Below are 14,763 nucleotides of genomic sequence, written 5' to 3' on the forward strand. Positions count from 1 at the left end.
CATGGGTCGATGGGACCGGGTTAGAGGGCGGGTGGGTATTCAACATATGACCACGAGGGAAAATTAAATAAATAATTCATATTCCCTCGTCGTTTGTCGCAATCCAGCCCCCCCCACCCCCCCGATCGCCCCACCCAGCCCCACTGCTCTTACCTGCACGGCCCCAGCTGCAACTGGAATCTGTTTAGAACCCTCCTTACTCCTACCAATTGACTTCTTTGAAATCTCTTATGACTAAGTTTGTATGTCTATCTTCTCTCTGTGTACTTCTTTGTTACTTCTTTATGTTACAGTATATAGCAGTCTGATGCCTCCAGGCATGCATACAAAGTTGCTGTCAAACCATTACTCATATAAATGAAAAATTGGAGATTTGGGCACTTCTCAGGACGTTGTTTGAGATGTGATGATCACATGGCCTGCTTAAAGCACATCACGCTAGCAACATGGATATATGCTGAATAGAATGTGAGTACAGTTGTAACAAGGAGATTTGGAGATTGCCTCCCAAGAAAATTTAGGCAAAATAAGTGACAAATTCTATGGTTTAAAACACACTGGATCAGAGTAGGAACAGCTTTTAGGAAATCCCAAATAGGAAATGCTATTTTATTCCCACCTATGGGCCAAATAGGAAATGGTTTGCATTTCCTAAATTGCAATTTCCTAGTAGGGAACCGTAATTTAAGAAATCCAAACCCAAGGATGCCTCTGGGTTTAAGGCCCCTTTGGAGGTACCCAGAAATACATAGTGCACATATAAGTGCACATCTGTCATAGCGGGCATTGGTGCACTTCATGTCACATTGAAAAATTCATTTTTAAATACATTTTTTAACCTTGCACATCTTTACCATCAACTTTGAATTAATGTTAATAGCATTTCCTAAATGCCCATTTCACATCCAGGAAATGCTTTGTACATGCGCTTTAGGAATTACAAATAGGTAATCCTTATTTGCATTTCCTAAATTGCAGTTGAAATTTGCGATTTCTACCGGGCAGAAATTGCAAATAGTGTCTGATTTTTGGCCTTTCTACATATGAAAGGACTGTTTTACATTTCTTAATGGGTTGAAATTGTGATGCGCCCCACTAAGAAATGAAAAAACCTTTCGCAAAACAAGCCCATGGTACTGTAAATAGCCCAATTTAATGGTAGCCAATTTTTCGATCTAAGAAGGATAAAAGATGGAGGCGCATTGCCAGGATATGAACTTGTCACCTTCGCATCAGATGCTTTCATGTAATTTCCTGAAATTTCAGTAAAATTGACATGAAATTACACGTCATATGTAAAATGGAAATCCATGATTTAACACTATCTTTTAGCGTGAAATGTGTGAATGCATTTTGAACTAAGAAAGTACTGAAATAAAACCAAAGCACCACAAATAGAAGCCAGTCGTGTTCTGTTGTTCTTGTACATTCATGGTTAATTTTTCCTCAAATGGTGCATTTGTGGTTAATTTATAGCGTGAATGCCACATAAATATGCAAAGTGTCATAGTGGGGTTTTGCCTAGGCCTAATTGTTATACTTTAAATCAACTGTATTGAACACAACTAGGGAGGCCTGCTATGCTTTCATGCTTTTTACTACCACTTTTCAGCATAAAATTATCATTGAGATGTTGGACCTGGCCCTTTTTGCAGGGTTATCCCCAAACTTTTGGCTACTTCATCCTATTTTGTCTTGACCCATTGTTGTTGGCTTTTGCTGGTAAGAGAATTGTGTGGGACACCTGCCACAGGTGCCCTGACAATTCTGGATCTGAGGTTATCGTGCCAGGTGGGAAGGTGAAGAGTCTCAGGAATGAGAACAGGGGGTATGAGCAACCACCCCAGTCCCTGGTTCAGCTTCAGGTTACAGACCTTGAACTGGTGTACCAGTTACAGGATAGTACCCCTGAACAGGTGGGAGAGCTGTGCAGAACACCTGCCACAGGTGCTCTGACAATTCTGGTGTCTGGAGGTATCACTCCAGAAGGGAGGGTGCAGAGCTCAAGAGAGGAGGACAAGGTGTGGGAGAGCCCACCCCGTCTCTTGTCCTGCTGTAGGGTAAAGCTCTTGGGATGGTGGACCAGTGTCAGGATGCCACACCTGGCTTGGCAGGAGGGAGAGTGGACAAAGGGTGCCAGGCATCTGTGGCTGTTGCCTCCCATGCTCTGACGCCACAGTGGTTAGAGAACCATGAGAGGCATGATGCCTGGCTCTCATCACTGACAGTTGTCAGTGGCCACTGTGGCCTGCTGTCCTGGTGGACACATTTGCCCCTGGGAGGGGGACAGGAGTCACATCCCAGGGGTGAACTGGGCCATACAACTGTGTTGGCCATGTCGGTACTGTCTGCCTTTTGAGACACATTTCTCCCAAAGTAAGTTTAGGCGCTGCACAGATGGGGTCCACAAGAAGAAGGGTTCTCCATTGGTCAGCTTAGTGGGCACTTAGAGTATGGTTAGAATATGGATAGAGGGATCCAACTAAGTTCAGGAAGGCGTGGAACAGGAATAGAGGTTGCAGGCCAGATTCCATGTTCTATTGCCCAAGCCAGGAAGCCCATCGAGGTATGGATCGGTGTGCCCTAGCTTTAGGCTGGAAGGGGTTGTGTTGGACTTGGTCCTTTTTGCAGGGTTATCCCCAAACCTTTTCCTTCTTCCACCTATTTGTGCCTGACCTGTTGCTGTTGGATTTAGGACTCTGAGCACTTTACCATTGCTGATCAGTGCTAAAGTGCATATGCCCACTGTGTAAATTATCATGATTGGTTATCCATCATTGGCACATTTGATTTACTGGTAAGTCCCTAGTAAAGTGCACTGAGGGTGCCAGGCCCTGTAAATCAAATGCGAGTAGCGGGCTTGCAGCACTGGTTGCACCACCAACATCAGTAGCCCTGAAAATGTATCTCAGACCTGCCACTGCAGAGTCTGTGTGCAGTTGGTTGTCTGCCATGTTGACATGGCACAAGCACCCACTTGCCAAGCACTAACCTTCCCATTTCCTACAAGTAAGGTACCCTTATGGTAGGTCTAAGGTACCCCCTTTTAAGGGTGCAGTGCATGGGAAAGGTAGGACATGTACTGATGTGTGTGACATGTCCTGACAGCTAACTACTGCTAATTTCGTTTTTCACTATTAAAAGGCTATATGTCCCATAGGATAGAAAGGGAAATACTTTGTAACATCTTACAAGTATAATTTCCTATTGGGACAAGATAGAGGAATAAACTCTAGGGTCTCTGTACTCAGAATTTAATAATACATATTTTAGTAAAGATGGTTTTTAAATAGTGTGTTTGAAAATGCCACTTTTAGATAGTAGGCATTTTCATGTTTAACCATTGCGTGTGCCTCTGACTGTTTGTGTATTGATTGTCTGGTTTTGGTGTGACAGGGGATGGGAATGTGAATTCACTGTAAACAGCCACTGGGTGGGTTGAGGTGTGCCTGGCCCTTCTTGTATGACCCAAGTTGAGCTGAATGGGGCATTGTTGCATTTAGAGTAGTGGAAGGAGATTTCCATGCACCTGAATAGGGCTTGTCTCCCTTGCACAATGCTGTCTCCACCCCCTGTTGTCAAACATCACCCGTGTGGACAGAACTGGTTCGGACTGGGCTAAGAGACCCTTGCACAAAGAGAACAAAGATAAAATGGGGTATAAGTAGTAGACCTTAAACCCAAGAACTTTAGATTACTTCTGGACTCAAGAGGAACTTTGCCAAGGAGGAGAGCTGAAGAGCTGTGAGGAGGAGTACTGCCCCTTTGCTGTGTGGTGTATGGGGTTGGCCTGCAGTTGCTGTATATGCCAAGGAGAGGAAAAAGACTGCAACTTTGCTTCGAACCTGCTTGAAGAAGATCTGTGTGTGCTGGCCTCCTGTTATGAAGTCTCAGAAATACAAAGACTTCACATCAGCTCCCTTGAACTTTGCTACTGAGAGTTCTGACCTGCCAGGAGGTGCCTGTTCCAGTTCTGGGCCACTGGAGGTTGTTCCTGCTGTTGGGAGCTGGAAGCTAAGAAGAACTGAAGAAATCAACACATCGCTCTTCTTGTGTACATGATACATGAAATAGATTCAAGATTGATGAAGACACCTGCATAAAATAAGATATAAGGATGTCTGCCCGTTGAAGACCCGGCGCAATAATCTTTCCCATTCCTCGTCCTGAAGAAGACCCGCCAGTGACCCACAAATAAGGGGTCCGCAGGGTCGAAACGTCGACATAACCATCAAAGGACCTATTTACCGAGTCCAACGCATCATGGCCAATTGAAATAGCGTGTTGGTCTCGAGTATTAACGAGATAGAAACTGGCCTTTTTATAAACCTCTCCCCCCTTCCTCATAATCACCTATTCACTTGTATATAGATTTTCACGGATATATGTCACAATGTCACGATATTTCACACTCAGTCACTTCTCACATTGATTTGAATTGTTGCGCCGTAATTTGTACTTTGTGAAAAAGTAAAAAAATTGCTTTTTATGTTCTTACGGAAGGTGTCAGTTGACAACTAAAAAGAAAAAGAAAAAATAACTGTTTAATTAAAATACACTCTGACCCTTCTTTTTGTGTTTGGTTTTGCACCTCAAAGATGACTAATGTAGCATATTTTTGAATGCCGAAGGTATGCATATGATTTAAAGCAATTGGTTAGATACCCGAAAGAACCAGTTTTTCCGGACACAGCACTGCTGTGCAAGAAGAATCTCCACTAACACTGCTGCAACCAATGCTGCTCCTGTTGCGACTGCGAGAACGACACATCAAGGGATCACAGCTGATGAAACCGATGCAGTGCCGCTAAACGCTGCTGCATCGATCGTCAAAAAATCCCAGATTTCTACGCATCGCACCTGTGCAGCAAGTTTTCCCAACACATCACCCGCAGATCAGAATCGTCTTGGTATTGATGCATCACTTCCCCCTACAGATCGGAATCAAATTAACACTTCTCCTGCGTGCAGCAGCAAAGTTGATTCGCCTCCCCAAGGTCTCAGGAACTGACGCATCTCTTTGGTCTCGATGCTTCCCATCTCTGCAGCTGTTTGGCTTTGTGAATTTTGACACATCTACAGGTACTTTGTGAGAAATCCACATACATAGTTTTCAATGGACCCTGTTGCTTGAAACCTTTTTAAAGTTATATTTTTATTTTATGTATGTAGGATTTTTGTCCTTTTAGTCTTGTGGAGTTTAGATTAAGATACTTTATTTTTCTAAACTGGTGTGGTGTCCGTGTGTGGTGTTATCATGTATTATTGAGTAGTTTGAGTACAAATACTTTCACATTGCGTTTGGGATAAGTCTGTCTGCTCATGCCCAGCTACCCGGGTGGTGAGCAGGAGTTATATAAAGTGTGTATCCACTTTGCCCTGACTAGAAGCAACTAGAGACCCCCATTACTAACAGGAGAGTTTCAGCACTTCTCATAATGTTACTACATAGTCACTTCTTAACTGAAGGCAGATATTATGTAAATAATAAGTTGTGTCGTTTTTCCTCATTTTAGAAACAGAAAAGAACAGAAAATGAGATCACCTCTCTCTTTCCATTATGTTATTGGTCCAAGATGTGTTAATGTATTTTATTCTAGACAGTCAAATTAGCATAGTAATGAAATACAATGCAGGCTGTAAATATTGTGCTTGTTGGACTGGGTCCTATCTGTAGGGCCACCCCAGATTATATCTCTGTTCCTAGAACCTGTTGTATTTGGCTTTTGTGACTCTGTGTACTATACTCTTGTTAACCAGCGGTAAAGTGCTTGTGCTCTCATTTCTAAACTTGGTAAAATTGGTACATACCTGATTGGTCCATTAAACTACTTATAAACTATTAGTGGGGCTACAGTGTACATTGTGCCACCCACTAAAGTAGTTCTGTAAATCATGTCTCAGACTGCCACTGCAGCCTGTAGTGCAGATATAAACTGACATTTTGACCAGGCAAAATAACCATTGTGCCAGGCCCAAACCTTGTTTTTTAATACTTATAAAGGCAGGATGCATGGTATTTAAAAGCGGGACATGTGACCTAACTCTTATATGTCCTAGCTGTGAACAAACCCCCAAAGTTTTTTTTCAGTGTAGCAAGGCTCCCTCCCCCATAGACTAATACTGGGTTCACTTATTAGACTCAATAAGGGATCACTTCAATTTGGGAATAGATAGATAAATACTTCTTCCACACATTTGAAGTGTATTATGAATGATTTTTAATGGTAAAGTCAGAGTTCAAGTTACTATTTTGGAAATTTTAGAATGCCGGCCTTTGTCTGACAAAACTGTAGGTCCCTTTCTGTCAGAGTGCAAGGCCACATGACTGGAAATGACTCTCATATGTACGATTGTGTATTTCTTCTAGACATGGGGGAAAAAGGGCCTTGGGTATGGGGCAGGTTCCAACCTCCTCCTCCTCACCCTTTTATGCTCCAACTTTTTAAAACAAGGCAGAGGCAGGTCAAGAAACAGGAGGAGACAACAACAGCAACCACACATGCATTGAAATCTCCCTCTGTCACCCCATCACACACTGAGTATGGCGAAGACAAACCCACAACCGAGCACGAGCAGCAACACAACCTGGTTGTGAATATCAGTAGCTGGGCCTTATCCCATGTGAGCAAAGGATGCTCAAAAGAGGACTTGTACCACCTACAAGGGGAATTAATTCAAAATCCACCAAGAGCTAGCACAATTCTTCTGCAAAATGATGTTCCAAGTTTTCTTTGCAGAGAACAAAGCATCCAGTATGGAGACCATATTAACCAATACTAACCTCAGTAAGAAATCAACTGTTAGTTCTCCAGCCAACATAGTACCTTCAAAGGTATTGAGTTTTGAGAAACTGGCTCTGAAAGATTTGTAATCTGTTCTCAGATACCAAAAATAAACCTTCTACAATCTGCCCAATAAATAACTGTTGGCTATGAATACCTTGAGTATAGATAATTCTACAATCCTTAAACCGGTGGATAAGGGGTGAGCTAGAGTGAATATGGATGCCTCTCCATACAGCGCTGAATGTCTTCGGCAACTGAACATGAGGATGTTCTTACTGCCTTCTTAAATGTGACCAGACAAAAATATTTTCTACCACCATAAAACTCCTGGTGGAGGAGGCTAAAGACAGTGGTGTGTTGACTGTGAAGGAAGCTGACTTCCTAACAGCTACTGATCCAGTCACCCTGTATTTTTATGTCCTTATAAAAATCCATAAACCCCAGAAACCACCTACCCCAAACCAGTGAGTTAGTACCTGAGAATCCCAACCGCTCCCACATAATCTTGTGGAAGAATAACATTGAAAATATTCCGGTCATCTGGAATGGTGAGGCTAATTCTATCGCCTCTTTCCTCCAGTGACTGACCTTCTGAATTCTGACCTGAAATTTTCTTGTGAATTCAGTAAAGAAAGTTTTCTGTTTTTGTACTTACTCATCGTTCCCTGTGCAGGAGTTCTGGAGATGAAACTATACAAGAAACCAATGGCTTGGACTGCCCTACTACCATACAGTAGTTACCATCTGAAATCACTGAGAAATTATTGCCCCAATGGGCAGTTTCTGTGACTTTGGCACAAATGTTCCAATGTCCAATTAATAGGGAGCAGGCCAAAACACTGTCAGTACACCTGCTTCACAGAGAATATCCGGAACCACTTATACGAAGAGCAGCTAAGAGAGTGCGCAATCAACAACCAAGATGGCCTCTTAGACATTTAGCAACGAAAAAATCCAACAGGTAGATTGACATGTGTAGATATATTCTGCACTTTCTCTGATCTGATCAAAACATCGATTAGCCAAAAGCCGCATACCTTAAATGAAGGAGAAAGGTCAATCCAACATCCACTTTTTACTTGTGAGTGAAGTAGCAGCCTCAAAGAGAAGCTGGTACATATAAGACCCAGAACACCCACGACCACCAGACAAGATGCCCTCTGAGGACGCCGAAAGGTGAAAGGGTATTTTCCATGTGTGTCCTGTGGAGTGTGTGAACAAACCGCACACTCACTGAGATAGCTATCAGCTCAGAAAAAACATGGGAGCAAAGGCAAAACACCAATTACAACAGCAAGAGGCTGATATGCCTGATCTCTTGCCTGTCTGGCCTGCAATACTTTCGAATGACGATGCTTACAGTGAAAACACAGATTATGACACATAAGGTGCAGAACAAACGTAACTAAATGTACGAGTCATTTCATTGAAAAGGGATACTTATTAGATGAATTGAGGTTGGGCAGTTCTTTATAAACCCAACATACAACTATCCGTCACCAACATAACCAACATAACCAAATGTATATTAATCAGAGAACAGAAGTGGGTGTACAGACTACACAGTGATAGAGACGGGCTTCCATCCCAAACTTTGGGGCACTATTGTAAAGTTGACTCCACGCTATTGTAAAGTTGACTCCACGCAATTGAAGTATAAAGGAGGTTTATTAAAGATAGCACAGGAGCAAGGTAGGTAACATCCTACGCAGGACTTCTTCCCCAGCAACTGCCACCACAGAGGCAGGGAAGAGAATCCTGCACAACACAGAATGTAGAGAGCAAACAATTCTAAGATAATTAAATAGACAACATGACACATCTTCTTCCTTATAAAACAAAAAAAACAAAAGATCAACAAACAAAATCTTGTAACCATTTGGGTTTGGAGCAAACACGTTTTCCACTTACAACAGTATCATTAAAACAAGCAGGTACATTCACAGTAGAAAAGTTGGAGTCGTGATTCTGTGAAGAACATACATTGGATGAGTTGGAAGATGGATCAGTAACATCACCACTACAGTCAGAAGAATCAACACACTCATAAGAAATACTTTCTGAAACAACAAATCCACCATGATCCCCATTATGAACAGAATGAGATTCAGAAATAGCAGTAGAAGAAGGTGAGGAGCAAGCAGAATCAGAAGCTAATTCTTTCTTTCCTTTGTAAATAGCAATTCTCCTCATATTCCACACCCTTCCATCAGTTAACAAAACTGCATTACGTAAGACTTTCTTAATCATTAAAGGTTTTGAATATTGACACTCTCCTTTCCGAACCTTCCAAGGCTTTTTACCTTGACCCACATTCAAGCTTTGACATCCACAGAACCAGCATTACATTTTCCATCAAAACTTTTCTTATACAGTAAATGCTTCTCAATGATATTGGATCTAACCTTATTCATACATATGTCCCGACAAGAATTCATATGTAACCAATTGGGATTAAATTTGGTTCTGGCAGTACGACCCCTCATAATCTCAAAAGGTGACATTTTGAGGGCATCATGGACATTGGTCCTGTAAGACCAAACAGCTTTGTAGACACAAATTTCCCAATCCTCTTTATTAAGATTGGCAATTTGGATAGCATTCTTCAAAACTCTGTTGAATCTCTCACATAACCCATTGCCATTAGGATTATATAACGAAGTAGTTTTGCGGATGATGCCAGTTCTGTCAAAATACGATTTAGTCAATTTGGACATGAACTGAACGCCATTATCACTGATAATTTGGGTAGGGAGACATTCTTCAATGAACACTTTCTCAATGAAATCTAATACAGCAGCCGAATCAACTTTATCCACGATGGTGACACAAGGCCATCTAGAAAAGATGTCAATAATAGAAATCACAAACTTATGATTGACACCTATAGGCCCCATAATGTCAATGGCCACAGTGTGCCAAGGGCCATCAGGAACGATAGGTTCACACATTTCTGGTTTCAGAGTGTTAAGAGCTTTATCTGAATTAGAACAAGTGACACACTCACGTACAATCCTCTCCACAAGAACATCAATACCGGGCCACCAATACCATTATTTCACATTTTGTTTAGTTTTGACTATGCCACAATGATCCTTGTGACATAACTGTAAAATAGAATTTCTTAAGGACGAAGGAGGAACGCTCTGTCACCACGAAAAATAGTACCATCCAAAACAGTAAGTTCGTTCCTAACCTCCCAAAAAGGTTTAAGATCTGAGATTACATTTTTCTTCTCTACCCAACCTTCACGAATAAATGAAACTGCAGAGACTAAAACATTGTCCTTCAAATACTCCTCATTCCATACTTTTTTCTCAATGCAAAAAGGATTATCATCATGAATAAGAGCAATCTGAAAAGAGTCCCATTCACTCACCTCACACTCTTGTAATTCAAAAGGCATACGCGAAAGAAAATCTGCAATCACGTTGTTTTTTCCAGTAAAATACTCAATTTTGATTATAAAATCCTGTAAACGCATAGACATTCTCGCTATTCTAGCAGTGGCATTGTAGAGACCGACGTAGAAAGAAGCTTAGTCAAAGGATTGTGGTCAGATCTAACAACGCATTTCTTGCCCCACACAAATCTCCGGAAATGTTCTAAAGCCCAGACAACGGCAAGTGTTTCTTTCTCGATAACAGAAAACTAACTCTCAGGAACAGAAAGGGCCCTGGAAGCGAACGCCACCACACGTTCATTACCACGACTATCAACCTGAGAAAGAACACCGCCCAAACCTTTATTACTGGCGTCTACCGTAATCACGGAATCCAGGTCTAAATCAAAAGGAGACAACACAGGAGCATTGATAATGTCGGTCTTAATGCTATTAAATTCGTCCTCACAAAGAGCAGACCATTCAAATTTTACCTTACTCTTTAACAGTTGTCTTAAATTATAAACTTTGCCGGAAAAACCTTTAATGAATTTTGAATAAAATTCTACCATCCCTAAGAATGATCTAACATCATCTTTACTAGAAGGGGGAGGGGCTTCTTTAATGGCATCAACCAATTTGGGTTTGGTAGAAACACCATCTGAACACAAAACATGACCTAAATAGGTTACAGATTTAACTCCAAAATGACATTTCGAAAATTCAATTGTTAACCCTTTGCTTTCAAGAATGCCTAAAACTTCTTCAAGAATGAAATTATATTCCGTTTTATCTTTCCCATATACTAAAATGTCATCTTCGAAAAATTTTACATTGGAAAGTTTGCCAAAAAGTACATGCATAATGCGTTGAAAAATGGCGGCCCCAGAAGCTAGGCCAAATGGCATTCTCTTATATTGAAAACACCCCATTGGGGTGATGAATGCCGTAAGATGCTTACTGTCGTCATCGGGTGAAATCTGATGGTAAGCAGCAGAAAGGTCCAATGTTGAAAAAATAGTGGCACCATTAACCGAGGACAACATTTCAGAAATCTTTGGTAGGGGAAACTTATCAACTACAATGTTATCATTCAGATGGCGTAGATCCACACATAAGCGAATTTTGCCATTAGAACGTCTGGCAATTACAACTGGAGAAATCAATTCGGAGGATTCTATGGGCTCAATTATATCCTCCTTATCTAGTTTGTCCAATTCTTTTTCTACATCACCACGTACCAAAATGGGAATGTTCCTAGCTTTAAAGGTTTTGGGATTGGCATTACTTTTAAAAACAATATGATGAGAAAACCCTTGAAAATTACCAATTTTACCACTAAAAACTTCAGGAAACTTTTTAAGCATAGACTCACCAATCTCTGAACCATCATTAATGACCAATACAGGTTCAGGACTATTGGGATTTAATATAATGTCTAAATCTCTCTGATCTCTCCATCCAAGGACAGAAGGACCACGTCTTGCAACATAAAGTTTTCCAAAAGATTCCCTGTCCTTGAATCTAAACTTTAAAGGTTTGAAACCAATCATGTCAATACTTTCTCCTGAAAATCCTTGAGGAGCAATGTCAGGCAAATAAAGGTAATTTTTCAAGATGATGTACAAAGTTAGAATTCCACACTTTCTCATTAACAATGGTGTATGGAGAACCTGAATCAGCATAGATGTTAATAGGAACTCCACCAATATGCATATTACAAATAGGTTTTTTGAGAAAATCTTTCTTGCCGGAATCATTAATATTGAAAATGTAAACTTTTTCAAGAGGTTTAGGAATACATTCATCTCCAACTGAGCAAAACATTACCTTATGAACGCATTCGTCTTGAATAGAACAATGCATGACTTTTCTTAATAACATCATCATCTTAACTTGAAGATGAATCACAAACAACTTTTACCTTTTTTCCTTTAGCTCTGTAACAAGCTCTGGAATAATGTCCAACTAACCCACAATTGGAACATTTTTCCTTTATCGCTGGACACGATTTAAAATTAGCTAAATGCGAACTGCTACCGCATCTAAAACACTTAAGTTTATCATTAGTTCTCGCCTCAGTAGGTTTAACCTTAACAGGATATCTTTGTTTATAATTTGATTTACCTTGAACTTTAGAAATGGTTTGTTCTAAAACAATCTTTTGTTCAGTGGAAGACTTCTCACTAACTTTAATAGCCTTAGCACTGCGACCTGAGAGTTCTGCCTTTCTAACAATAGCCAGAACATCTTTAAGTTCTGAATCGCCTTTAATCCAAAGTCTATCTTGAATTGATGGATCTGAAGTATGCATAACCACCTGATCCCTTATGAACTGATCTTGGAGATGATCAAACTTACAGTCTTCAGCCATTTTTTTGAGCTCAGCCACATACACATCAATAGTTTCATCGGGCAGTTGTTTCCTGCGAAAAAACTTGTATCTGGTGATACCTATACACACCTTAGGAAAAAAGTGGTTATCAAAATCTATCAAAATATCAGTAAACACATTAGAATCACCACCACCTACAGTCTTTGACATTTCTTCATAAACCTTCAAACCACCAGCACCTAAAGAATGTAAAAATAGTTTTTTCTTTCTTTCTGGCTTAATTTTTCCCTCTTCATCAACGGTGTCTATAAAGTTTAAAAAATATGCTTTCCACTGAAGCCACTTCATACAGGGTTCTAATCCAGAAGGCCAAAAAGCTTGAGGTGACTGGATTGTAAAGTTTCACGTGGCCATGTTGAAGTGTAACTGAACAGTCAAAGATAACTAGGGCTTGTGAATAAACACCCCAAAAAATATGCTTACTTGAAATAAGGTAAACCAGAATCATCAAGTGCTGTAAAAAATAATACAGCAAACGCAAAGGTAAGGTAAGGTATACTGAGGCTGAGAATTCACTTGGCGCCTCGCTGTTGGTCGCGCTGGTCGCGTTTCCTGTGCATTGCACTGCTGTATTTTAAAGCCCCGTTTTTTGGCATTTATTTTTATCTTGATTTGCATTATCCCTCGTTTTTAGCTCCCCTCCTGCCCCCTACCTTGCACATAATTTCTGGAACAACCACCGCTGTTTGGCGGGTCCGGTTCTGGGGAGGTTGTGGTTGACGGCGGACATCTTGCCTTGGGTAGTGGAGTGTGAGCGCCATCTTGGAGCGTCCAGGTGAGCTGGGACGCGGAGAGCACGCTATTTAAAGCTCGCTTGAAATCGCGCAGCGGTTACGCGCAGCGGTGGCGCCCTCACTGCGCCGGAGTCGTGCCAGAGTCCTGCCCGTCTGCGCTCGTCAGCGTCTCGGAGGCGGCCGAGGCGGGACTCTGTCTTCTTGGGTAGGTGTGTAGGATGATTAGGTATAGTGCGGCCGTTTTATGTGCGCTCCGTCCCCCCAAGAGTGGTTGTAATTGTCTCTTCCCTGGTGGTCGACACCTGGCTAAAGGGTGCCCTGGATGTTCTTGGCGTCCTATATCATCTCCATCTCGCGCTCCCCTCTCCCTCCCCTTGGAATGTCAGTGTGCCTTGTTAAATACCAGATCCTTGCCGCGCCATTCCATGGAAATTTGGGACCTCCTTACACATTCGAAACTCTCCTGTCTTTTTTTGACAGAGACTTGGCTGGGGGCTGGCTCGGAACCGGACATCGCTAGTGCCCTTCCCCCCAACTTTACCATCTTAAGGAGGGATAGAATTGGAGGCAGAGGTGGTGGGGTGGCCTTAGTTGTTGACAAGTCCCTTGTTTGCACCTCTTATCCTGTAGATAATATCGCTGGTTGTGAAGCTCTGGGCTTTAGTCTCCAGTTGTCGGCGTCACATACCTGCACAGGAATTTTGATCTATAGACCTCCAGGGCCTTTAGGCTCGTTTTTCGAGGATTTACAGGTGGCACTGTCAGTACCCTGTGTGCGCTCGGCACACTGTGTACTGCTGGGCGACTTAAATCTGCACATGGACTTGTCAACTGACGCCGATGCATCTAAATTACGGGACATTACCGAGATGCTCGGACTGACCTCTTTCATCGATAGTCCAACGCACGTGAAAGGGCATACGTTGGATTTAATCTTTTCCACTGTGCCAATTAAGGTGTCCTCCCCTCTGCCGGTTCTATGGTCCGACCATTATTTAATTAACTTCGTGTTGTTAGCTGAGCACCAGACGTGTCAAAGAGCTTATAAGGACGGGTCTCGTCAAGCGAGAGCCTTTCACCTGGTGTCAGCTGATATGCTCGCTGAGGCACTCCATGCACATCCTTGCATTACGTCTGGGAACTTAGAAGTCGACCTGCCGCTAGTCCAGGACTGGCTTCGGACAAGATTCGAGGAGCTTGCCCCTCGGAAACCGGTCAGGACAGCCCCCTGCCAGGATTCCGCTCCTTGGTTTACCGCTACTCTGCGGAAAGCGCGCCAGAACTGTAAAAGATCTGAAAGGCTCTGGCGGCGCAGATATGCGCCTGAGGAGAAACTGAAGTACAGGGGTGCGATAAAATCTTACCACAGACAGATTGCCGAAGCTAAAAAGATCTACTTCGAGCATAGAATAGACCAGGCTGATAACACGAGTCGGGAACTATTCCGAATTGTGAAGGAATTCA

The sequence above is a fragment of the Lissotriton vulgaris genome, chromosome 1_1 (genome assembly GCF_964263255.1).
Source record: "Lissotriton vulgaris chromosome 1_1, aLisVul1.2, whole genome shotgun sequence".
In the NCBI taxonomy this organism is placed as follows: Eukaryota; Metazoa; Chordata; class Amphibia; order Caudata; family Salamandridae; genus Lissotriton; species Lissotriton vulgaris.